This window comes from Salvelinus namaycush, chromosome 28 (assembly GCF_016432855.1).
Source record: "Salvelinus namaycush isolate Seneca chromosome 28, SaNama_1.0, whole genome shotgun sequence".
Classification (NCBI taxonomy): Eukaryota; Metazoa; Chordata; class Actinopteri; order Salmoniformes; family Salmonidae; genus Salvelinus; species Salvelinus namaycush.
The window spans coordinates 45011205-45037745 of NC_052334.1; positions in this window are offsets into that span (position 1 = coordinate 45011205).

Consider the following 26541-nt stretch of genomic DNA (forward strand, 5'->3'; position numbering starts at 1 on the left):
GTGCTCTTCATCTCTGCTAGGCAATTTGCATTAGTCTCCCCTGGTTTTTCAGCGGCAGTCGTGTAAGTGGCGGTCTTGTCGGCAAAACTAAGAGCCAATTTATGCTTGATCCACAAATGTGGTCGGAGACTCCGTATGGAGGGTCTGATGTAATTGTGGAGCCTCCAGAGGCACGCAGAGGCCAAATTCAGATCCGCACCGCATCGCTGTGCGCCTCCCAAATTTTGTAGCAATGCGGAGGGCTCTATGATTGGTTGATGGTGGGTGGGAGCGGGAGGTCCTTCATAAACACAAACTCACTTCCTTCATAACAGCCCTGCTCAACAGCTCTGCGCTGCTCCACGAAGCACAAAAAGTATGAATGCCCGGACTTCTGCAGAGGCGTAAATGCTGAACGGCCAATGCAGACGTCGGTTTGACCGTGTAGCGCCTTTAAGACCGTCGCTGAAATAACCAAGATGGTTCTACCGAGAGGAAGGCTCTACACCACTCTCTCACTTGAGTATCATACCAAGTTATTTTCTGTTGATCCGATTTGCTATTTTCTAGCTTTAGCAAATGTATGTTTTCTATACCTGTTCACTCCTCTCCCTGTAGGCTTTACAGACGCTCCCCACCCCTTGGCTGCAACCATTCTAATTTAGTGTACCCTGCTTGCACAACCCATGTGGAATTCCGGCTCTCTGGCATTTGGAACTGCCCGATCTACGGACAAGAACGCAGAGTTTATTTCAACTTATGCTGCCCTTCAGTCTCTTGACTTTTTGGCCCTGACGGAGACATGTAATCACCCCAGTGAACACTGCTACTCCAGCTGCTGTCTCTTCAGCTGACTACGTTGTCTCTCATAGTCCAAGAGCATCTGGTCGTCGCAGTGTTGGCACAGGGCTACTCATTTCTCCTGACTTTCTCCTGACTTTTCTCTTTTCTTCCTCTCTCACCTGTCCATCTCCTCAAGGGGGGGCGGCAGCTCCCACTCAGCCCAGTCCAAGCTCCTCTTTGTCCTAGCACCCCAATGGTGGAACCAGCTTCCCCCTGAAGCTAGGATAGCAGAGTCCCTTCCCATCTTCCAAAAGCACCCGAAACCCTACCGTACCCTTAAAAAAATTCCTGAATCAACGCTTGACTCCACCCCCCCTTCTAGCACTGACTTTGCTGATAGTTACTTTATTGGGGAAAGTGTACTTACTATGCATGTGATGTGTGGTTGTCCTACCTAGCTACCTTAAGTTGAATTTATTAACTGTAAGTCGCTCTGGATAAGAGTGCCTACTAAATTACTCAAATGTAAAATGTACAAGTAAAGGACGAGATATACTTAATTAGTCCACACAAGATGGAAATGTGTGTTATACTTTTAACTAGGGCACTGTATAATAATAGGCATAATATTTTGGCCCTAGCAACCCCAATAAGCTATGTAGTAGGTAGGTATTGAAGACAGCCTTTATTTTGAAAACATGATAGCCTTATTAGCATTACTCAACATAACTCACCGTTACAGGTGGTCAACAGCCTGCAGCACAACGAAATGACAAACTTTTATATTCAAGTTTGTCTGTTGCGTTGTCTTCTGGACCAATGACCGGTATGTGTGACCCGTCCAACACTCCTGCACACTGGGGCAAGTGGCATCAGTCCTTAAAGCCAGCCACAACTTCTCAGAGCCTCTCTCCTCTTGGAAATGCCAGCCAAGTACAGAAAGAACTCAGGGCCTTGGATAACTAAATCACAGCATGGCACACTGAGACCATACTTATGCTGAAGAGGGGGAACATAGTTCTGTAACATAATCCCGTCGAAGGATATTGGATGGCAGCTGCGCTATGCTTTTCAACAGGCACAGATCAATGCAAAGGAATGTGTCTCTTCCTGAATGAACAGGCCGTACCTTTTCAAAGACATAGGCAAACGTGGAGAGACTTTTACGGAAGTTGGACTTCTATTTACTGTCATTGAAGTTGTACGTGACCCGCTCCCACCAGTGATGACTCCTGTTTCGCATCCACTATTACCGGTCAACAGTAACATCATACATGGCAGCAGCAAACACTATGGCTGCAAAACAAATACGTTGTCGTCTCAAGTAGGAAAGTAGACAATCCCTCCTTCCGTTGCACAAAAGTACTTAAAAAAAATAAATCTATGATTTCACAGTAGAATCATCAAACAAGGTTCTAAAGACTGTTGACATCTAGTGGAAGCCCTAGGACAAAATGACCTCATAGACACTGTGTATTCGATAGGCCAAGAGTTGAAAACCTACAAACCTCAGATTTCCCACTTCCTGGTTGGATTTTTCTCAGGTTTTTGCCTGCCATATGAGTTCTGTTATACTCACAGACATCATTCAAACAGTTTTAGAAACTTCAGAGTGTTTTCTATCCAAATATACTAATACTATGCATATATTAGCAACTGGGACTTAAAAATCATACAATGTGATTTTCTGGATTTTTGTTTTAGATTCCGTCTCTCACAGTTAAAGTGTACTTATGATAAAAATTACAGACCTCTACATGCTTTGTAAGTAGGAAAACCTGCAAAATCGGCAGTGTATCAAATACTTCTTCTCCCCACTGTACGTTCGTTGTCACTGTTGATATTGTCCTGCGCTGTGCTGTTCGAAATAGGAAAATTAGAAACATTTGTTGCGTCAAAACAGTTTTGTTTACAAAGAACAAACTGAATTAATCAAACGATATCTCTAATTATGCATTTTTGTAGGATGGAGTTCCTTTGGCTGATCCTGAGACTCTGCGCCCTGGTCAAAATCAACCTAGCAGATATACTTGAGGGGACCCCCTACGGGAACCGTTCTCCGCGATGATCCAGGACTCCTTATAACCAACTGCAGAGTACACACACACAGGGTGTACGTTCGCCTAGTTGCAGAGGACATGTAACACCAACACACTCCACCTGCGGCACATTTGAGTTGGGCCGGGGCTGACTGGACCACCCAGGCAGTTAAGCACGCCCAGTTAGACACTGCCCATATGTTGGCCCAACTCCAAAAGTTCACAGAACTATCAGAGCCAAGGCGAGAAAAACGATTAGTTGGGGTGCTACTCTTGCTCTAGGTACCTCTGCCGTCATCGCCACAGTCAAAAAAAATGTTAGGGAGATTACTGAAGAGATGCCACTTATCCAGCAACAGATGAAATCACAGGCACTCAGGTTGCAGCATGTGGGAAAGACTCTCCAGGACACTATTCTGTTGGTAAACACACACGCTACTCTCCTGAACAAAACTCTCCTGTCGGTAGGAAAGCTAGTAGAGGTCATGAACCATGACTGTGCTCATGTCCAATTGGTTCGATTGTTGTTGGAGGATTTTCTCTGTGAAGTTAGCTCTTCTATGGGCCACTTGGCCATGAATAGAATTCCCTCATATAAAGTGCCCCTCAATAGTGCACAACATATTGACCTCCGCTACCACAACCACGATAAAGCCATTACAGTCACATTTTACCTATAGTCTGGGGTCGGCAATTCCGATACACGTTGATGTTAATTGTAATGAAGTGTAATTTTTACTGACACTGCCGGTTGTTGAACTGGAGAATATCTATAGATTAAAAACGGTTCTAAAATAGGATCAAGTAGGATCGCCCTAGATATGACATTAGAGACAATGCCATGATAGAGTCATTTAGCCAAGTCATTTAGCCAATTATATGATTAAGGTGTGGTAGCTATATTTTGTATATCTTTTGTTGGTGTTTTTATTCCTTTTTTTTCATTTGCTTTGACACTTAGGAAGTGATAGAGCCACAAACCAGTTGCCAACGTCTGCCTAAGTTACTGCCTAGATCCACTAGCCTGGACAACTGGACGACGGGTCCGGAACGGCGAGCCACAGCCCGGACCTCCCCTCCATTCTGGTGGTGGTCTGCAGCTTGCAGAAATCCTACCAGGTTAAACCACCAGAGGGGGACTTCTAAGATGATCCACAATCCAGGACTTCCGATGGTCATTCTTATGGTGGGTTGCAACTTGCAGTATCCTTCCAAGGTTGAACCCACCAGAGGGGTACCTTCATGACTCTCCTGTGAGGATCCAAAGATCAGGTTACAGTGGATCAGCGTCTACAGAGCCCTCTCACCCACAGAGGGGAGATTGATGTGGGGGTTTTATGACACCTCACGTCGACCATAAATTGTAGGCTGCAGACGACTCCTTTTGGTCTCTAGTATTGGTGAACGGAATGTCGCTTTGTTACTGAAGATTTTGCCGCCCAAAATCATCAACATCCAACAATGAACATTGGGACAATATATTTCAACATCCGAATGTTGGGAATGATGAGAGATGGAATATGGAAAACTCATGTCTATTTTGTGATGTCATTAAAAATTGTATAAAGACGTTATAACAAAAACATTGTAACTTGAAGAGCTGGTACACTGTGTATATCAGGTTTACATCCTTTACGTTGTGTAGAAAATATAGGATGAAGAGAATGTTTTTGTGACAATAGGATTGTGATTTTAGTTCTCTAACGAGATCATAGTGATGATGAAATTTTGCCTCGTAACTTGCCATGCCCCAGGGAGCCCAGAGAGCATGTCAGCATGACGAAAATACCACTTTTTACCTGAGGGTATAAAAGATTGAGTTAAGAATTAACATACCAATTAACATAGGAGACTAGAAGGACCACAAACTGCAGCTAGGTTACCATTAGTCACGACCCTGAAAATCAACATGAGGTTGAAGAAGACAAAGGAGCCTTTAACAATCAATGCTACAGTTGAGTAGCTGTTCGAAGTACTGTATCTAAGAAAGTGAATTTAAGTAGGACCATCCGGTTATTCTCTTCAAATCATCGCCGCCTACACTGCTCTCATCATGACTCTGGAGAGCATCGACACGGCTGATTAGCCGTCCTCAGAAGACCACTCTTCCAGAACGAGTGCAAGTAAACACAGACAACTAAGAAGAAGGACATTGTGACCTCTTGTGGACAATCAGAGCCTTACACCTGAGAACGAAGGAGAAGGCCCATCCGAAGGAGAAGGCCAATCGAACCCTTTTCACGAAGGCCTGGGTCCAACAGAGATACACGACGAAGACCTTCAACACGTACACTTCTTACCTAAAAGGGTGACAGTTCAGGACAAGGTATTAGGATTACTGGATTACTGTAAGCATAATTCCCAAATGTAGTTTTGCTTCTCTTTCTCTCTCTTTTTAACTCTCCATCTTTTGTAACAAGTGTCAGATTGTGTTAGTCCACTAGGGACCTGTTGTCATTGTATTAAGTTTATAATCAATAACTTATACCTGTTCGATCATTTAGTTTGTTAGTAAATAAATAAATAATCAAATACATTTGTTTGGTGTGGAATGATCAGTAAGACAAGGGTTTGTGCAAATTCAAGAAGTCTGCGACATTCAGAATGAAACTGATATGATGTAATGAATAATAAGTGACTTATCGATATACACTGCTCAAAAAAATAAAGGGAACACTTAAACAACACAATGTAACTCCAAGTCAATCACACTTCTGTGAAATCAAACTCTCCACTTAGGAAGCAACACTGATTGACAATACATTTCACATGCTGTTGTGCAAATGGAATAGACAAAAGGTGGAAATTATAGGCAATTAGCAAGACACCCCCAATAAAGGAGTTGTTCTGCAGGTGGTGACCACAGACGACTTCTCAGAGCCCTGCAAAATGACCTCCAGCAGGCCACAAATGTGCATGTGTCTGCTCAAACGGTCAGAAACAGACTCCATGAGGGTGGTATGAGGGCCCGACGTCCACAGGTGGGGGTTGTGCTTACAGCCCAACACCGTGCAGGACGTTTGGCATTTGCCAGAGAACACCAAGATTGGCAAATTCGCCACTGGCGCCCTGTGCTCTTCACAGATGAAAGCAGGTTCACACTGAGCAAATGAGCACATGTGACAGACGTGACAGAGTCTGGAGACGCCGTGGAGAACGTTCTGCTGCCTGCAACATCCTCCAGCATGACCGGTTTGGCGGTGGGTCAGTCATGGTGTGGGGTGGCATTTCTTTGTGGGGCCGCACAGCCCTCCATGTGCTCGCCAGAGGTAGCCTGACTGCCATTAGGTACCGAGATGAGATCCTCAGACCCCTTGTGAGACCATATGCTGACACATGCACATTTGTGGCCTGCTGGAGGTCATTTTGCAGGGCTCTGGCAGTGCTCCTCCTTGCACAAAGGCGGAGGTAGCGGTCCTGCTGCTGGGTTGTTGCCCTCCTACGGCCTCCTCCACGTCTCCTGATGTACTGGCCTGTCTCCTGGTAGCGCCTCCATGCTCTGGACACTACGCTGACAGACACAGCAAACCTTCTTGCCACAGCTCACATTGATGTGCCATCCTGGATGAGCTGCACTACCTGAGCCACTTGTGTGGGTTGTAGACCAAAACATCAGCCAGGAAGCATAGGAACTGAGAAGTGGTATGTGGTCACCACCTGCAGAACCACTCCTTTATTGGGGGTGTCTTGCTAATTGCCTATAATTTCCACCTTTTGTCTATTCCATTTGCACAACAGCATGTGAAATTTATTGTCAATCAGTGTTGCTTCCTAAGTGGACAGTTTGATTTCACAGAAGTGTGATTGACTTGGAGTTACATTGTGTTGTTTAAGTGTTCCCTTTATTTTTTTGAGCAGTGTATATATATTATTGAGTTAATTCCGGAGATGGTAACTCATTAACTTCTTATGGCTGCAGCCCGACGTCGGTACACTTATGACAACATCCAGCTCAAGTGCAGGGCGTGAAATTCAAAATATATTTTTTTTAAATATTTAACATTCACACATTAACAAGTCCAATACAGCATATGAAAGGTACACATCTTGTGAATCCAGCCAACATGTCCGATTTTTAAAATGTTTTACAGGGAAGACACAATATGTAAATCTATTAGCTAACCACGTTAGCAAAAGACACCACTTTTTTACTCCACCAGTTTTTTACTCCATCAGTAGCTATCACAAATTCGACCAAATAAAGATATAAATAGCCACTAACCAAGAAACAACTTCATCAGATGACAGTCTGATAACATATTTATTGTATAGCATATGTTTTGTTTCGAAAAATTTGCATATTTCAGGTATAAATCATAGTTTACATTTCAGCTACAATCAGAAATTGCACCGAAAGCAGCCATAATATTTACAGACACCAACGTCAAATACCTAATTACTCATCATAAAACATTTCTGAAAAATACATAGTGTACAGCAATTGAAAGACAGGCATCTTGTGATTCCAGACAATATTTCCGATTTATTAAATGTTTTACAGCGAAAACAAAATGTAGCGTTATATTAGCGTAGCCACAATAGCCAGAAACACTTGGGCGCCGACGACCAGTTCACATGCACGACAGATATTAGAAATAGCATCATAAAATGTTTCTTACTTTTGGTGATCTTCCGTCAGAATGTTGGACAAGGTGTCCTTTGTCCAGAACAGTCGTTGTTTGGATCTGGAACGGCAAATTTCCCTCTTCATTTAGCATGGGCACTTGCCAAGTGGCACGGATCTCTCCAACGTCAACAAAGTCAGAGAACGGAGCACGGCAAAACTCCCGAAAAAATTTCAATAATCTGATTAAACTATATTGAAAAAACATACTTTACGATGATATGGTCACATGTATCAAATAAAATCAGAGCCGGAGATAGTAGTCATCCATAACGGCAGCTAAACAGAAGGCAATCCCACTGTCCACCTGGCGCTGCCAAGAGTACCGGAAATGAGGGACACGTCATACAAAGAGCTTGTATTCAAATTCAGATCAAGATAAACACGAAATTTCTTCTCTCACAGCCTCTTGACATCCAGAGGAAGGTATATGAAGTGCACGTAGACTCTTACGTATCATGCCCATGTATAGGCAGGAAGTTGAACAGAGCATCGATTTCAGACATTCCACTTCCTGGTCAGGAAATGTGCTGCAGAATGAGTTCTGTTTCACTCAGAGAAATAATTCAAACGGTTTTAGAAACTAGAGAGTGTTTTCTATCCAATAGTAATAATAATATGCATATTGTACGAGCAAGAATTGAGTACGAGGCCGTTTGAAATGGGCACATTTTATCTGGCTACTCAATACGCCCCCTGCAGCCCAAACAGGTTAAACAACTTCTCCCGTGGTGCCCCAAATTCCTAATGAGTTAATTGTTACATGATTCATTTAGTAACAATTGAACATAGGTAATTATTCAATAAATAACAGTCATCACATAAATGAGTCACGACAATGGGAAGGAGAGGAAATTGACATGGTCTTATCAGTAAGGTATACCAGTATAAATACAGGTATTCTGGTTGGAAATGTGGTACTTGTTGAGGCAAATCATGCATTCCTAATCCTTATACAAATACATTAAAACTGAGGCGCTGAGGATAGGTGGAGTTGACTCCGTACGTCTCCTATTTCAACATCTCACTGGCATCCCAGCCATTAGACCAGGGCTCTCCAACTCTGTTGCTGGAACGCTACCCTCCTGTTTAACTAACCTAATTCAGTTTATCAACAAGCTAATTATTAGAATCATGTGCGCTAGATTAGGGTTGGAGCCAAAACCTACAGGACCGTAGATCTCCAGGAACAGCGTTGGAGAGTCCTACATTAGACTAAAGGCCAAATTGATCTCCTTACCGCATCGCCGTGTGCTTCCCAAATTTTGTAACAATGTGGAGGGCTCCATATACGTAGCTCCGCATTGACATTATTGGTTGATGGCACAGTAGGTCTCAGGACTAAGCCCTCTCTGTTGCCATCTCCTCTCTCCCACCGCGAAAACACTCTGCTCCTAGTTGTGAATGCATCCATCCACACACTGAGAAACAGGAGACATAAATGTAATTAAACCATACACTAACACTATCTACAAACAATTAACAAACCAATCAGTAATTAGAAATTGATGATTCATCATAATGAGATGGTAATTGAGTACTGAATGATAGTTATACTGTGGAGCATGAGGTCATACAAACAGATGAAGACATTTTCACCTCTATGGTGCCTTACTGTGCCTCTACCTCTTTTATTCACCTTTTTGCTTTTATTTTCTGGTGCCCACTCCTGAAAGAGAGATTTCATTCGACTCCATTGAACAACAAGGCAGACCGGTCCAGTATATTACCCTCCAGACGCGACTAATAATAGTGACATTGTTGGACCATACACTACTGTTATACAGTCTGCTACATTAGCTTGTGACACTGTTCACTACATTAGACTAACTGACAATAACAAAGGGGCTGAAGTCTACATCATTCATTATTACAGTGCACTCCATTAAGCCCCATTAACGTCCAATAGCCGCTACGTGTGTGTGTTGTTATACACAGTCTTCACACTGGGAAAGAAAAGGATAGAGGGAGAAAAGGGGAGAGAGAAAGATAGAAAGGGAATGGAGAGAGAGGAGGAATGACATATGAAATACGTACGTTAATTAGCTAGCCAGCTAGTTATTCTACTCATCAAGGAAGTCAACTCAGCTGTTTAGAGCTAGCGTTAGACAACTAGCTAGAAATCGTAACTAAGACCTGAATGTCTCTCTGGTTGATAATGTTAACTATGTAGGTAAAAGCAATGTATAGCCAGATATGAGTATTTCTGGTGTGGTTATAAATAGCTATCTAGCCGGCTAAATAACTGGCTAGTTAGCTAACGTTATCACTTTTAGGACCTTGATGTGTTCACTAACAGGAAAAACTATTATTGGCTACTAGCACTAGCTAGTTGTTAATGTCACACCCTGATTTGTTTCAACTGTCTTGTGCTTTTCTTCACCCACCACCAGATGTCTTCTATTTTCCACATTATCCCCTGTGTATTATTACCTGTATCTTTTCCAAAACCCTGCCCCCGTGCACCCTGCGCCTGTGTATCGTGGCCTCAATGTTAAGAATCTTTACCCGCTACCACTCCTCTACTTACCTTTCGAGCCTCTCCCGGGTGGCGACCATCTTTTTGAAGTTCAACCTTCGGAAGCCTACCACCTGGTTTGGATACGGGAAGGATACTAGTGGAAGACAGCCTTAAACACGGCTAGCGGACATTACGAGTACCTGGTTATGCCTGGAACACTCCGATATTACGATGTTCAGAATGAGATTGAGGTAAATCATAATTAATGGATGACTGGTATAACGATATATTTAAATTCAGCACAAAAAGAAACGTCCCTTTTTCAGGACCCTGTCTTTCAAAGATAATTCGTAAAAATCCAAATAACTTCACAGATCTTCATTGAAAAGGTTTAAATAATTTTCCTCATGCTTGTTGAGACATAAACAATTAATGAACATGCACCTGTGGAACGGTCGTTAAGACACGAACAGCTTACAGACGCTAAGCAATTAAGGTCACAGTTATGAAAACGTAGGACACTAAAGAGGCCTTTCTACTGACTCTGAAAAACACCAAAAGAAAGATGCCCAGGGTCCCTGCTCATCTGTGTGAACATGCCTTAGGCATGCTTCAAGGAGGCATGAAGACTGCAGATGTGGCTAGGGCAATAAATTGCAATGTCCGTACTGTGAGACGCCTAAGACAGCGCTACAGGGAGACAGGACGGACAGCTGATTGTCCTCGTAGTGGCAGACCACGTGTAACAACACCTGCACAGGATCGGTACATCCGAACATCACACCTGCAGGACAGGTACAGGATGGCAAACAACAACTGCCCGAGTTACACCAGGAACCCACAATCCCTCAATCAGTGCTCAGACTGTCCGCAATAGGCTGAGAGAGGCTGGACTGAGGGCTTGTAGGCCTGTTGTAAGGCAGGTCCTCACCAGTCATCACTGGCAACAATGTCGCCTATGGGCACAAACCCACCGTCGCTGGACCAGACAGGACTGGCAAAAAGTGCTCTTCACTGACGATTCGTGGTTTTGTCTCACCAGAGATGATGGTCGGATTCGCGTTTATCGTCGAAGGAATGAGCGTTATATAAACTCAGCAATAAAAGAAACGTCCTCTCACTGTCAATTGCGTTTATTTTCAGCAAACTTAACATGTGTAAATATTTGTATGAACATAACAAGATTCAACAACTGAGACATAAACTGAACAAGTTCCACAGACATGTGACTAACAGAAATGGAATAATGTGTCCGTCCTGTCTCCCTGTAGCGCTGTCTTAGGCGTCTCACATGACCCTCCAGCATGACAATGCCACCAGCCATACTGCTCGTTCTGTGCGTGAATTCCTGCAAGACAGGAATGTCAGTGTTCTGCCATGGCCAGCGAAGAGCCCAGATCTCAATCCCATTGAGCACGTCTGGGACCTGTTGGATCAGAGGGGGGGGGGCAGGGCCATTCCCCCCAGAAATGTCCGGGAACTTGCAGGTGCCTTGTTGGAAGAGTGGAGTAACATCTCACAGCAAGAACTGGCAAATCTGGTGCAGTCCATGAGGAGGAGATGCACTGCAGTACTTAATGCAGCTGGTGGCCACACCAGATACTGACTGTTACTTTGATTTTGACCCCCACTTTGTTCAGGGACACATTATTCCATTTCTGTTAGTCACATGTCTGTGGAACTTGTTCAGTTTGTCTCAGTTATTGAATCTTGTTATGTTCATACACATATTTACACATGTTAAGTTTGCTAAAAAATAAACACAGTTGACAGTGAGAGGACATTTCTTTTTTTTCTGAGTTTATATCTGTAGAGTTAATTGAGGAAACGGTAACTTTTTAAACAAACTTTTTCCGTGGTGCCCCAAGATTGCTAATGAGTTAATTGTTACATGAGTAATTGAATCATCATAATAAGTAATCATAGTTAATTGATTTGATAAAATAATTGTCATCGCATTAGTTGTACCAACGACACGACAACTGGTACAATAATATAATCTCTGGTGATGATGTGTTAGAGTTACACCTCTATTAGAGGTGCCTGCCTCCACATCGGAGACCTGCTGGATAGCCCTGATCCTAGTTACTGTAACCTCTTCAACCCTAACAGGGAACGTGATTCCCATTAAAATTCCAGCATCATTGTCAGGCGTGTGCGTACTGGTGGTGAAGTCAGGTGCAGGAGAGCAGAGAATTGTGAACAGGCGCACACTTTATTACGGCAGGAGAGATATACAGATGGACGTAGCTGCGTCAAAAACCTCCTCCAGCCAACAAGGCAAAGTGTATAGTGCGCACAAATATTACAGAACATGAATGTATAGTAATACAAATAAGCTTTGTGAAAACACACAGATAATAACAAACGCTTAGCCTAGTGCGTACAACACGTAACACACAAATAATTTCACACAAAGACATGAGGGGGAACAGAGGAATAAATACAATTAGTGTGATTGGGGAATGTAAACCAGGTGTGAATGGAACAAGACAAAACAAATGGATAATTGAAGAACGGAGCGGCGATGGCTAGAAAGCCGGTGACGTCGACCGCCGAACGCCGCCCAAACAAGGAGAGGGGCTGACTTCGGCGGAAGTCGTGACAATCAGCTTCCTCAGCCTCTTCAAAAACAGTATATATAAAAAGTATATGGACACCCCTTGAAATTAGTGGATTCGGCTATTTCAGCCACACCCTTTGCTGACAAGTGTAGACAAACATTGGCAGTAGAATGGCCTTACTGAAGAGCTCAGTGACCTTCAACTTGGCACAGTCATAGGATGCCACCTTTCCAACAAGTCAGTTCATCAACTTCTGCCCTACTAGAGCTGCCACGGTCAACTGTAAGTAATGTTACTCTGAAGTGGAAACGTCTAGGAGCAACATCAGCTCAACCACGAAGTGGTAGGCCACACAAACTCATAGATCGAGACCGCCAAGTGCTGAAGCGCGTAGCGCATAACATTTGTCTGTCCTCACTCACTACCGAGTTCCAAACTGCCTCTGGAAAAAATGTCAGCATATAAACTGTTCGTCAGGAGCTTTATGAAATGGGGGTATCCATGACCAAGCAGCCATTGGACTCTGCAGCAGTGGAAAAACAGCAAGCCTAAGATGACCATGCGCAATGCCAATCTTCTGCTGGAGTGGTGTAAAGCTCGCCGCCATTGGACTCTGCAGCAGTGGAAACTCATTCACTGGAGTGATGAATCACACTTCACCATTTTGGCACTCCGACGGATGAATCTGGGTTTGGTAGATGCCAGGAGAACGCTACCTGCCCGAATGCATAGTGTGGAGGAATATGGTCTGGGGCTGTTTTTCATGGTTCGGCCTAGGCCCCTTAGTTCCAGTGAAGGGAAATCTTTACAGCATACAATGACATTCTAGATATATCTGTGCTACCAAATTTGTGGCAACAGTTTGGGGAAGGCCCTTTTTTTTCCAGCATGACAATGCCCACGTGCACAAAGTATGGTCCATACAGAAATGGTTTGTTGAGATCGGTGTGGAAGAACGTGATTGACCTGCAGAGAGCCCTGACCTCAACCCCATCGAACCACCTTTGGATGAATTGAAACGCTGACTGCTAGCCAGGCTTAATCACCCATCTTCAGTGCCCGACCTCACTAATGCTCATGGCTGAATGGAAGCAAGTCCCCGAAGCAATGTTCCCACATCTAGTGGAAAGCCTTCCCAGAATAGTGAAGGTTGTTATAGCAGCAAAGGGCGGACCAACTCCATTTTAATGCCCATGATTTTGGAATGAGATGTTTGATGAGAAAGTGTCCACATACTTTTAGTCATGTAGTGTATAACAATCGCATAAATATTTACAACTAAATAACCATAGCAACACAGCTAATATATCTTGCTCGATATAAAGTGATGTCTTATCTTTTCATTCGGGGAAAAAAAAGTATTTGTTGGATTTGAATCGAGCTAGCTAGGCCTCTCCAGTTTGTGAATGCAAATCCAAGGTTCACTTCCATTTTTGCCCGGACTTTAAGGTTATAGTTTTTATTTTTTCCCTGTTGGCTTTCCTAAGTTCCCAATTTCTTTGTTGAAATTGGGGGGGGGGGGGGGGGGGGTTGATTGCAGAGCTGCCATAACTGTAAGCTATATGGTGGCGAAAGCAAAGACTCCCCTTTGGCCCAAATACATGAAACTGTCACGCTTGCTCCTGCTGCCCCTATCTGGCGCTTGAGGGTGCCAGGCTGCTCATCATTACGCACACCTGTCACCATCGTTATGCGCATCAGCCCTTCATTGGACTCCCCTGGACTCCTTCACTTTATTGATTGCCTCCTCTATATCTGTCTATTCCTCAGTTTGATCCCCGTGTCTGCATTAATGTTATGTTTCCCCTGTCCAGACGCTGTCCGTGTTTTGTTTCATGTCTGTTAGTTATTAATATTCACTCCCTGTACTTGCTTCTCATCTCCCAGCATCTGTCCTCACAGAAACTGAGTTAGCGGAGTTAGGAGCAGAACTCATCCTTCATTACATCATTCAGTATGCACAGTTCTAAATCTGTCAGGAAAATCTGACCCAACATTGAATTTGTAATTACTGCTATTAGCTAATAGAAACGCCTTGAATAACAGATATTAACTACATTGAACAACAGATAGTCCCCAAAATTTTTTAAAAGAAAGTTTGTTCTGATGTGTCTGTCCTATATCTGAGACATAAGAAAGATCAGGAAATTCTTATTATAATTTTCTTTACATGTATTTATCCCCTTATTTTAGACACTAAACTATCTACATATATAATTCCATTCATTGTTAAACAAGTACCGGGGACATTCAGACAAGTCTTGCGAAGCTTGTGGGCTCCGAGAGCAAAACCACTACAAACGTTTTTTGGGGATATCTCGTGGTCTGACAAACACAGCTCTAGTTCTTCCACCTTTCACCGCTGATGCGGAAGGGCGATATCGGCGGATGCATTGGATTGAGACGCAGCCCATGCAAAAAAACACATACAGTATCTCTAGCCTATAGAGACATATTTTTGTATTATGTTAATTAGATTTTCCGGGGGACGCGGAAATTGTAGGCCAAGGGTTAAACAACCAACCCTTCTATATCCTGAGCTTTCCTCATCCTTGTGAACCAATATTCAGCCCAACCACATTACAACTCAACTCCTGGCATAGGTATAGCCACTAGATGGCAGTATTGCACAGTTTCACAACTACAATAACATTGCCAAATGTGAAAAACCCCAGTGATGACATTCCAATTTTTACTTTGTGTGTCTTGGGGGAAAATAGCAAGAGCCACTACTCAGTATGCACTTATCAATCAATAGCCCAAGTCATAGCTCCAACTTTTGATTTGACGTCATGTAATGCTCTCTCCTCCATCATTGTTCGTCTGGTTTTCATTTGTGAATGTAACCATTGTTGCAAATTCCACACAGTGACGTACATTGGGGTATTTAATGAAGCTGCCAGTTGAGGACTTGTGGGGCGTCTGTTTCTCAAACTAGACACTCTAATGTACTTGTCCTCTAGCTCAGTTGTGCACCGGGGCCTCCCACTCCTCTTTCTATTCTGGTTAGGGCCAGTTTGCGCTGTTCTGTGACGGGAGTATTACACAGCATTGTACGAGATCTTCAGTTTCTTACATGGAATAGCCTTCATTTCTCAGAGCAAGAATAGACTGACGAGTTTCAGAAGAAAGTTATTTGTTTCTGGCCATTTTGAGCCTGTAATCGAACCCACAAATGCTGACGCTCCAGATATTCAACTAGTCTAAAGAAGTCCCATTTTATTGCTTCTTTAATTAGAACAACAGTTTTCAGCTGGGCTAACATAATTGCAAAATGGTTTTCTAACGATCAGTTAGCCTTTTAAAATTATAAACTTGGATTACATTGTTGAATAATAGTGAAGACATTAAAACTATGAAATGACACGTAGGGAATCATGTAGTAACCATAGAATGTTAAACAAGTCAAAATACATTTTATATTTGAGATTCTTCAAAGTAGCCACCCTTTGCCTTGATGACAACTTTGCATTATCTCAACCAGCTTCACCTGGAATGCTTTTCCAACAGTCTTGAAGTAGTTCCCACATATGCTGAGCACTTGTTGGCTGCTTTTCCTTCACTCTGCGGTCCAACTCATCCCAAGACAGGTCATCTGATGTAGCACTCCATCGCTCTCATTCTTGGTCAATTAGCCCTTACACAGCCTGGAGGTGTGTTGTCTCATTGTCCAGTTGAAAAACAAATGATAGTCCCACTAATCCCAAACCAGATGGGATGGCGTATCGCTGCCATGCTGGTTAAGTGTGTCTTGAATTCTAAATAAATCACAGACAGTGTCACCAGCAAAACACCCCCACACCCTCACACCTCCTCCTCCATGCTTCACGCCACACAGGCGGAGATAATCTGTTCACCTACTCTGCGTCTGATGAGTCCAAATCTCAAATTTGGACTCATCAGACCAAAGCACAGATTTACACCGGTCTATTGTCCATTACTCATGTTTCTTGGCCCAAGCAAGTTTCTTCTTATTATTGGTGTCCTTTTAGTAGTGGTTTCTTTTTAGCAATTCGACTATTAAGGCCTGATTCACACAGTCTCCTCTGAACAGTTGATGTTGAGATGTGTCTGTTAGTTGAACTCTTTGATGCATTTATTTGGTCTGCAATCTGAGGTGTAGTTAACTCTAATGAACCTATCCTCTGCAGCAGAGGTAACTCTGGGTCTTCCTTTCCTGTGGTGGTTTCGTATTGAAATGTTTCGTATTGACTGACCTTCATGTCTTAAAGTAATGATGGACTGTGTTTTCTCTTTGCTTATTTGAGCTGTTCTTGCCATAATATGGACTTGGTCTTTTACCAAATAGGGCTATCTTCTGTATACCACCCCTACCTTGTCACAACACAACTGATTGGCTCAAACGCGTTAAGAAGGTAAGAAATTCCACAAATGAACTTTGAACAAGGCACACCTGTTAATTGAAATGCATTCCAGGTGACTTCCTCATGAAGCTGGTTGAGATAATGCCAAGAGTGTGCAAAAGCTGTCATCAAGGCAATGGGTGGCTACTTTGAAGAATATCAAATATAAAATCTATTTTGGTTTGTTTAACACTTTTTTTGGTTAATACATGATTCCATATGTGTTATTTCATAGTTTTGATGTCTTCACTATTATTTTACAATGTAGAAAATAGTAAAAATAAATTAATTGGAATGAGTAGGTGTGTCCAAGCTTTTGTCTGGTACTGTATGTAAAGGCGAATGTGTAATGGTAAAATCCTTTGTAAGATCATCTTGATCAAGTATATCCATAACCCAACTTCAATCTATTGAAAAAATTAATAATCTGCTATGATTAAATATAAGAAGTTAGAGCCACTGTATTTTCCCATTAGTCACAAAAGTGACTGCTAATAGATCACGAGCATCATGGATTTAATGTATTGGGGAAAAAGGCACATACTGTATATAAACTAGACCCTTTAAACAATATATTTAAAACATCTAATATTTATAATTTCATCAATGTAAATGTTTTTAAAGCTGTTGAGTACAGACTTCTGGTGACAAATTCCTCTGTAAAAGTACACCTTGGAGATTTATGCTTGTGGTCTTGTGACCATTTTGAGAAATCATATGAAAATTCTTTGAATCATACTAAAAACCTTAATGCATAATATATATATTATTTGTTGAGAAGTACAACTTTAACTTCTCTAGAGCCTGTAAAGTACACACATCCCCCCCCCCCCACCACTATTGTGACCAATTGGATTAAATGGGTTCATGGTTTTGTATGCCATCATCATGTTCAACAGAGGGAAAAATTAAATATGAGAACAAATAAGGAAGGCTAAAGTGACATCAAAGCTGAGGTTAGAATCTTATGAGGACAATGAAAAGCTCAACTCGTGTCATCGGGCTCCGTGCTCTGGTCCATGTAACAACTTGTCCACTTCCTGCCGTGAGCTGTGCTTGTGTAAACCATGAGTACTTATGAGCGAGGTGTTGGAATGTTTCATTTTTAAGATGTGTCCCTGTGGAGAGTCTGTTTTCTATTCCATTTTGAGCGAATCAAAGACAAAAAAAAAAAACATTCTTTCAAAGCAAGGAAAGCAGTGTTTTGAAACTTCATCACTGCATCAGAAGCAACAAATTGGCACAGCAACATGAAAATGACGCAATTTCAGTCATCTGAAACACATGGATGAATTATCTCCTGATAATTACGCACCTTCACTTTGTCCCTATTTTGTAACACTTAGAGCTAACTTGCTTGGTAGAACACAACTTTTCAGAATTGTGATGGCAGTGACTATAGTGGTGTGACGGTTATGACTTGTTACCTTAATTATGTGACAGGAAATACTATTTACATGATGTAACAACTTGATTAGCCATTTCAGTCACACTTCAAAGTGAATGCCCACCCAATTCTTTCCAAAACATTACTAGACATAATAGTTATTAGGTTTGACATGTGACGATTACACACTTAATAGTCCACATAAGTCCCTCACACAGGGCACTTGGAAAAGAGGACTAAACGAAAGGATAAATAAGCCCATCTGGTCAGCGCTGTTCCCTCTGCCATGTATTGCCAGCTGCAGGGGCCTAGCTTGAGGATGCTTTTTCTTTCCTCCACGGCTCTGCTGGATGCCAGCGGCTGGCTTCTCAGAACTCTGCAAGCTTGTTTTAGATGTTTTCACTCGGATTTCACTGTGGAAAGCCTATCTTAACACTGGCAATTCAATCCTGACGGATCCTTTCAGAAAAGTGTACATCCATATTGTTAGTGTGTGTGTGTGTGTGTGTGTGTCAGACGTATATCCTTCCATTACCACCATCACCACCACTATTCCTACACTTCTACAGCTCACTAGTGTAACAGACGTGATCTTTACTCTCTCTTGCATTGTGTACCAAAGGAAAGAATGCCCGCCAATGGTCCCAGTTGACGTGGTTTATTCTGATAGCAAAGAGATAGCACGTAAGCTGTGCAGGGCTCGATGCTCTTGATGTCGCTTGCATGGAATTATCAGACTGGGCTATAATCAACAATAGGACTACACACATATGACAAAACACTATGTATAACAAAGAGATGGCACATCAGCTGTGCAGGGCTCGATGCTGTTGATGGCTGTAGATAGCAATAGCTCGGTATTAGAAGGGAGCAAATATGACCACCACATCCAGAGCATGCCAGCCAAATCGCTCTTATAGCAACAATACATACAAAAGGCAATTACAGAAAGCTCCCAAAATCTAACAGGTACCGTACAAATTCACACATATATATATATATATATACACTGCTCAAAAAAATAAAGGGAACACTTAAACAACACAATGTAACTCCAAGTCAATCACACTTCTGTGAAATCAAACTGTCCACTTAGGAAGCAACACTGATTGACAATACATTTCACATGCTGTTGTGCAAATGGAATAGACAAAAGGTGGAAATTATAGGCAATTAGCAAGACACCCCCAAAAAAGGAGTGATTCTGCAGGTGGTGACCACAGACAACTTCTCAGTTCCTATGCTTCCTGGCTGATGTTTTGGTCACTTTTGAATGTTGGCGGTGCTCTCACTCTAATGGTAGCATGAGACGGAGTCTACAACCCACACAAGTGGCTCAGGTAGTGCAGTTCATCCAGGATGGCACATCAATGCGAGCTGTGGCAAAAAGGTTTGCTGTGTCTGTCAGCGTAGTGTCCAGAGCATGGAGGCGCTACCAGGAGACAGGCCAGTACATCAGGAGACGTGGAGGAGGCCGTAGGAGGGCAACAACCCAGCAGCAGGACCGCTACCTCCGCCTTTGTGCAAGGAGGTGCACTGCCAGAGCCCTGCAAAATGACCTCCAGCAGGCCACAAATGTGCATGTGTCTGCTCAAACGGTCAGAAACAGACTCCATGAGGGTGGTATGAGGGCCCGACGTCCACAGGTGGGGGTTGTGCGTACAGCCCAGCACCGTGCAGGACGTTTGGCATTTGCCAGAGAACACCAAGATTGGCAAATTCGCCACTGGCGCCCTGTGCTCTTCACAGATGAAAGCAGGTTCACACTGAGCACATGAGCACATGTGACAGACGTGACAGAGTCTGGAGACGCCGTGGAGAACGTTCTGCTGCCTGCAACATCCTCCAGCATGACCGGTTTGGCGGTGGGTTAGTCATGGTGTGGGGTGGCATTTCTTTGTGGGGCCGCACAGCCCTCCATGTGCTCGCCAGAGGTAGCCTGACTGCCATTAGGTACCGAGATGAGATCCTCAGACCCCTTGTGAGACCATATGCTGACACATGCACATTTGTGGCCTGCTGGAGGTCATTTTGCAGGGCTCTGGCAGTGCACCTCCTTGCACAAAGGCGGAGGTAGCGGTCCTGCTGCTGGGTTGTTGCCCTCCTACGGCCTCCTCCACGTCTCCTGATGTACTGGCCTGTCTCCTGGTAGCGCCTCCATGCTCTGGACACTACGCTGACAGACACAGCAAACCTTTTTGCCACAGCTCGCATTGATGTGGCATCCTGGATGAACTGCACTACCTGAGCCACTTGTGTGGGTTGTAGACTCCGTCTCATGCTACCATTAGAGTGAGAGCACCGCCAACATTCAAAAGTGACCAAAACATCAGCCAGGAAGCATAGGAACTGAGAAGTTGTCTGTGGTCACCACCTGCAGAATCACTCCTTTTTTGGGGGTGTCTTGCTAATTGCCTATAATTTCCACCTTTTGTCTATTCCATTTGCACAACAGCATGTGAAATTTATTGTCAATCAGTGTTGCTTCCTAAGTGGACAGTTTGATTTCATAGAAGTGTGATTGACTTGGAGTTACATTGTGTTGTTTAAGTGTTCCCTTTATTTTTTTGAGCAGTGTATATATATACACAATTGAAGTCGGAGGTTTACATACACTTAGGTTGGAGTCATTAAACCTCGTTTTTCAACCACTCCACAAATTTCTTGTTATCAAACGATAGTTTTGGCAAGTCGGTTAGGACATCTACTTTGTGCATGACACAAGTAATTTTTTCAACAATTGTTTACATATTATTCCACTTATAATTCACTGTATCACAATTCCAGTGGGTCAGAAGTTTACATACACTAAATTGACTGTGCCTTTTAAACAGCTTGGAAAATTCCAGAAAATGATGTCATGGCTTTAGAAGCTTCTGATAGGCTAATGGACATCATTTGAGTCAATTGGAGGTGTACCTGTGAATGTATTTCAAGGCTTAACTTCAAACTCAGTGCCTCTTCATTTGACATCATGGGAACATCAAAAGAAATCAGCCAAGACCTCAGAAAACAATTTGTAGAACTCCACAAGTCTGGTTCATCCTTGGGAGCAATTTCCAAATGCCTGAAGGTATCACGTTCATCTGTACAAACAATAGTACGCAGGTATAAACACCATGGGACCATGCAGCCGTCATACCGCTCAGGAAGGAGATTAATTCTGTCTCCTAGAGATGAACGTACTTTGGTGCGAAAAGTGCAAATCAATCCCAGAACAACAGCAAAGGACCTTGTGAAGATGCTGGAGGAAACAGGTACAAAAATATCTATATCCACAGTAAAACGAGTCCTATATCGACATAACCTGAAAGGCTGCTCTGCAGGGAAGAAGCCACTGCTCCAAAATCGCCATAAAAAAGCCAGACTATGGTTTGCAACTGTACATGGGGACAAAGATCGTACTTTTTGGAGAAATGTCCTCTGGTCTGATGAAACAAAATAGAACTGTTTGGACATAATGACCATCGTTATGTTTGGAGGACAAAGGGGGAGGCTTGCAAGCCGAAGAACACCATCCCAACTTTGAAGCACGGGGGTGGCAGCATCATGTTGTGGGGGTGCTTTGCTGCAGGAGGGACTGGTGCACTTCACAAAATAGATGGCATCATGAGGAAGGGAAAGTATGGGGATATATTGAAGCAAAATCTCAAGACATCAGTCAGGAAGTTAAAGCTTGGTCACAAATGGGTCTTCCAAATGGACAATGACCCCAAGCATACTTCAAAAGTTGTGGCAAAATGGCTTAAGGACCACAAAGTCAAGGTATTGGAGTGGCCATCTCAAAGCCCTGACCTCAATCCTATAGAAAATGTGCGGGCAGAACTGAAAAAGCGTATGCGAGCAAGGAGACCTACAAACCTGACTCAGTTATACCAGCTCTGTCAGGAGGAATGGGCCAAAATTCACCCAACTTATTGTGGGAAGCTTGTGGAAGGCTACCCAAAACGTTTGACCCAAGTTAAACAATTTAAAGGCAATGCTACCAAATATGTCACGTTCTTGACCTGTTTTTCCTTTTTCTTGTATTTATTTAGTTGGTCAGGGCGTGAGTTGGGGTGGGCTGTCTATGTGTGATTTTCTATGTTGGGGTTTTGTGTTTGGCCTGGTATGATTCTCAATCAGAGGCAGCTGTCAATCGTTGTCCCTGATTGAGAATCATACTAAGGCAGCCGGGGTTTCACATGTGTTTTGTGGGTGTTTGTTCTTGTGTCAGTGTTCCGCCACACAGGACTGTCACGGTAGTTATTTTGTATCGCATACTGTTTTTGTTAATTATTAAATCACTATGGAAACTAGCCACTCTGCGTATTGGTCCGATCCGTCTCGCCTCTCCTCGTCCGAGGGGGAGGATTACGACTGCCGTTACAGAAACACCCACCACCAAAGGATCAAGCGGAGTGGTAAAGGGCAGCGACAGCAGCAACAGAGGACACAGGACTCGTGGACTTGGGAGGAGATCCTGGATGGCAAAGGACCCTGGGTTCAGCCAGGAGAATATCGCCGTCCCAAGGCGGAGTTGGAGGCAGCAAAGGCAGAGAGGCGCTGGTGTGAGGAGGCAGCGCGGCGATGCGGTTGGGAGCCCGAGAGTCAGACCCAAAAATTTCTTGGGGGGGGGGGCACACGCGGAGTGTGGCAAAGCCGGGTAGGATACCTGAGCCAACTCCCCGTGCTTACCGTGGAGTGAGAGGGCGTCGTACTGGTCAGACACCGTGTTATGCGGTGAAGCGCACAGTGTCCCCAGTACGCGTGCTTAGTCCAGTGCAGGCTATTCCACCTCGCCGCACTGGTAGGGCTAGGTTGGGCATCGAGCCGGATGTCATGAAGCCGGCCCAATGCATCTGGCCTCCAGTGCGTCTCCTCGGGCCGGCATACATGGCACCAGCCTTACAAATGGTGTCCCCGGTTCGCCAGCATAGCCCAGTGCGGGCTATTCCACCTCGCCGCACTGAAAGGGCTACGGGGACCATTCAACCTGGTAAGGTTGGGCAGGCTCGGTGCTCAAGAGCGCGTGTCCTCCTTCACGGTCCGGTTTTTCCGGTGCCACCTCCACGTACCAGCCCTCCGGTGGCAGCTCCCCGCACCAAGCTGTCTCTCTGTCTTCTCTCTCCAGTTGCTCCCACCTGTCCAGCGCTGTCAGAGCCTTCCTCCTCTCCAGCACAGCCAGTGTCTGAACTGTCTGCCTGCCCAGCGCTGTCTGAACTGCCTGCCTGCCCAGCGCTGTCTGAGCTGCCTGCCTGCCCAGCGCTGTCTGAGCTGCCTGCCTGCCCAGCGCTGTCTGAGCTGCCTGCCTGCCCAGCGCTGTCTGAGCTGCCTGCCTGCCCAGCGCTGTCTGAGCTGCCTGCCTGCCCAGCGCTGTCTGAGCTGCCTGCCTGCCCAGCGCTGTTTGAGCTGCCTGCCTGCCCAGCGCTGTCTGAGCTGCCTGCCTGCCCAGCGCTGTCTGAGCTGCCTGCCTGCCCAGCGCTGTCTGTCTGTCCCGAGCCTTCAAAGCCGCCCGTCTGTACTGAGTCTTCAAAGCCGCCCGTCTGTCCTGAGCCGCTAGAGCCGTCCGCCAGACAGGATCAGCCAGAGCCTTCCGCCAGACAGGATCAGCCAGAGCCTTCCGCCAGACAGGATCAGCCAGAGCCGTCCAGCCAGGACCAGCCAGAGCCGTCCAGCCAGGACCAGCCAGAGCCGTCCAGCCAGGACCAGCCAGAGCCGTCCAGCCAGGACCCGCCAGAGCCGTCCAGCCAGGACCCGCCAGAGCCGTCCAGCCAGGACCCGCCAGAGCCGTCCAGCCAGGACCCGCCAGAGCCAGCCAGCCAGGATCCGCCAGAGCCAGCCAGCCAGGATCCGCCAGAGCCAGCCAGCCAGGATCCGCCCCTCAGACCGGTGCTGCCCCTCAGTCCGGTGCTGCCCCTCAGTCCGGTGCTGCCCCTCAGTCCGGTGCTGCCCCTCAGTCCGGAGCTGCCCCTCAGTCCGGAGCTGCCTCTCAGTCCGGAGCTGCTCCTTAATCCAATGGGGTTTATATGGAGGGTGGTCATTGGGAGGAGGCCAAGGAAGCGGGGTTTGACTATGGTGGGGTGGGGACCACGACCAGCGCCAGAGCCGCCACCGTGGACAGACGCCCACCCAGACCCTCCCCTAGACTTTATGCTGGTGCGCCTGGAGTTCGCACCTTAAGGGGGGGGTTATGTCACGTTCTTGACCTGTTTTTCCTTTTTCTTGTATTTATTTAGTTGGTCAGGGCGTGAGTTGGGGTGGGCTGTCTGTGTGATTTTCTATGTTGGGGTTTTGTGTTTGGCCTGGTATGATTCTCAATCAGAGGCAGCTGTCAATCGTTGTCCCTGATTGAGAATCATACTAAGGCAGCCGGGGTTTCACGTGTGTTTTGTGGGTGTTTGTTCTTGTGTCAGTGTTCCGCCACATAGGACTGTCACGGTAGTTATTTTGTATCGCATATTGTTTTTGTTAATGATTAAATCACTATGGAAACTAGCCACTCTGCGTATTGGTCCGATCCGTCTCGCCTCTCCTCGTCCGAGGAGGAGGATTACGACTGCCGTTACAAAATACTGATTGAGTGTATGTAAACTTCTGACCCACTGGAAATGCGATGAAAGAAATTAAAGCTGAAATAAATTATTCTCTCTACTATTATTCTATTATTTCACAAACTTAAAATAAAGTGGTGATCCTAACTGACCTAAGATAGGCAATTTTTACTTGGATTAATTGTCAGGAATTGTGAAAAACTGAGTTTAATTATATTTCGCTAAGGTGTATGTAAAATTCCGACTTCAACTGTATAAACTCAGCAAAAAAAGAAACGTCCCTTTTTCAGGACCCTTTCTTTCAAAGATAATTCGTAAAATCCAAATAACTTCACAGATCTTCATTGTAAAGGCTTTAAACACTGTTTACCTTGCTTGTTCAATTCACCATAAACAGTTCATTAACATGCACCTGTGGAATGGTTGTTAAGACACTAACAGCTTACAGACGGTAGGCAATTAAGGTCACAGTTATGAAAACTTAGAACACTAAAAAGGCCTTTCTACTGACTTTGAAAAACACCAAAAGAAAGATGCCCAGGGTCCCTGCTCATCTGCGTGAACGTGCCTTAGGCATGCTGCAAGGAGGCATGAGGACTGCAGATGTGGCCAGGGCAATAAATTGCAATGTCCGTACTGTGAGACGCCTAAAACAGAGCTACAGGGAGACAGGACGGACAGCTGATCGTCCTCGCATTGGCAGACCACTTGTAACAACACCTGCACAGGATCGGTACATCCAAACATCACACCTGCGGGACAGGTACAGGATGGCAACAACAACTGCCCGAGTTACACCAGGAACGCACAATCCTTCCATCAGTGCTCAGACTGTCCGCAATAGGCTGAGAGAGGCTGGACTGAAGGCTTGTAGGCCTGTTGTAAGGCAGGTCCTCACCAGACATCACCGGCAACAACGTCGCCTATGGGCATAAACCCACCACACAGGGCTGGCAACAAGTGCTCTTCACTGACGAGTCGTGGTTTTGTCTCACCTCCACCTCCACGGATTCGCGTTTATCGCCGAAGGAATGAGCGTTATATAAACTCAGCAATAAAAGAAACGTCCTCTCACTTGCCAACTGCGTTTATTTTCAGCAAACTTAACATGTGTAAATATTTGTATGAACATAACAAGATTCAACAACTGAGACATAAACTGAGCATGTTCCACAGACATGTGACTAACAGAAATGGAATAATGTGTCCCTGTAGCGCTTTCTTAGGCGTCTCATAGTACAGACATTGCAATGTATTGCCCTGGCCACATCAGCTTCCCCCTTATAAAGAGGAAGAGGTTGCAAGGACATCGTAACTGACCAGCTATACACTTTGAGACAGGCCAAGCTCCGTGTGTGTGTGTGTGTGTGTGTGTGTGTGTGTGTGTGTGTGTGTGTGTGTGTGTGTGTGTGTGTGTGTGTGTGTGTGTGTGTGTTTGAGGGGGGAGATTAAATCCACTTCCTCCTGGGGAACAAATCGTAAACAAATTTTTCTTCTCCAATGCACAGCCCGATTAAAACTGATAAATCGATGGTCGGAGAGAGGCCACTAGTAAGAGTTATCTATTATGGGAGGCAAAAGTGCACTAAATGGTATTTGTGTGTGGAGTGCCGGGATATGGGGCTGGGAGGCGACATTATTTGTAGAAGATTAGATGAAAGAATTGGAGGAAAACAAAATAGCAAATGTAACGTCCCAGAGTATGACAGACGCAAATGCGGCTCTATTCGTTCAAAATGTAGAGTAACTGGAGTCTCCAGTCTCTAGAAGTTTCCTAGGTAATATAAAACAGCAAGTTTTGCCCTGT